Genomic DNA, 1580 nt, shown 5'->3' on the forward strand with positions numbered 1-1580 from the left:
TTTGATGGACACTTGTGCAAGTGGTTTGCAGTTGGTTTCAAGGGTGGTTTTCCACAGCCCCATCGAGTTTGCAATGAAGGCTCTTAGAGTCCTGTTGATGTTGTGGTGCCTGTGGTCATCGTGGCCCTAGGGGCAGTCACCCCCAAACTAGAGCAGTGGCTACAACAGATCCCAGGAACAACATCAGACATCTCAGTCCAGAAATGTGCAGTTCTAGGCACAGCCAAGATACTGCGCAGAACCCTCAAGCTCCCAGGCCTCTGGTAGAGGACCCGAGCTCAGAGGATGAAACAAAGACCACCCGCAGAGGGTGAGAAGGGAATTTTTTTTTTATATGTAGTAGTGTATAAATATAACACTATAAACTATTGCTACTCTCCCATAAAGCTTAGACTGGTGAAGAACCACGGTAACAATTGTTTTTATGCACAGTCTCTCCCATATCACCTGTTGAAGCTTGTAACTCCTTCAGAGTGATCATATTTGTCATTGTAGTCTTGCTCTGTATTCACCTTCTTGCACTCAGTTTATGAGGCTGGTCTGCTATTGGGTGTCATTGATTTACACACGGATATGTTGTTTACCAACAGGCTTCACACACATCTACAATGTCCTTCATTCTGCTTTGAACTTCCTTTTAGAAATGATCTATGCAAAGAAGAAATTAGATCTTTAAATGTAAAATCTTTTGAAATGTGTTGGAAAATAATATATTACATGTATGCTTTTAGTTAGCTAATAAGAAATTAGTCAAATGGTTTTAACAAATTTTATTCACAAGATTAGTCATTGTCATCACAAAACACACACCAATGATCATGACACCAGAAATTTGAACTGGGTAGTCTATCTATAATAGTAAATAAAATGTTTTTTCTGCATTTTTATTCTACAGTATTAATATTAATGCAAATCTAACAGAACATCTTTGAATAGAAAAGATAACCTTTGTCTGTCCAGGCACTGAGCTTTTGATTGTGCCAGAACTCGTGCTGGCTTACGATAATTTGATGTCTCGTCACTTTTGATAAAACAAAAGGAAGAGGGACCAAGGCTCTCCTTGCCCTCAGTCCTTGTTGTCGTCTTCCAACCTCATTCTGGCCCGTGTTCCTTTTGCCTTCCCCATTCAGATTTGTTTTACCTCAATGCCTGGGCTAAAACCTGGTTGATATGTGTGGCAAAACATTAATAGTTCAGAGAAACGTGTTTATCATTGGTAAAATCAAAGACTGTGAAAGAGAAGAGCATGATGGCTTTGAAAGGTTTTGTGTACAGAACCTGTCCAACCACTGGCCAGTGAAAAGTGGGTTTGGGGTACCCCCATAAATTGATATGCCAACTCAAATTCATGAAATTTTCTGCTAATGACCCGACCTAATGATATAGCTTTCGGGGTCAACATGTCCTCTGTGGTGATTTGGCTTTTTTCTAGGTTTTGTTTTTGTTTTATTTTGATTTTAGTTCTTTGGTTTTTGTTTTGTTTGGTTGTACTTTTCGTTTTTGTCTCATGTTCATGTTCATTTTCACTCTCCCCCAGTCATTCACTTCTCTGTCAGACACGCCCATCTTCACCTGTCCCT

This window comes from Kryptolebias marmoratus, linkage group LG16, assembly GCF_001649575.2.
Source record: "Kryptolebias marmoratus isolate JLee-2015 linkage group LG16, ASM164957v2, whole genome shotgun sequence".
NCBI classification, from domain to species: domain Eukaryota; kingdom Metazoa; phylum Chordata; class Actinopteri; order Cyprinodontiformes; family Rivulidae; genus Kryptolebias; species Kryptolebias marmoratus.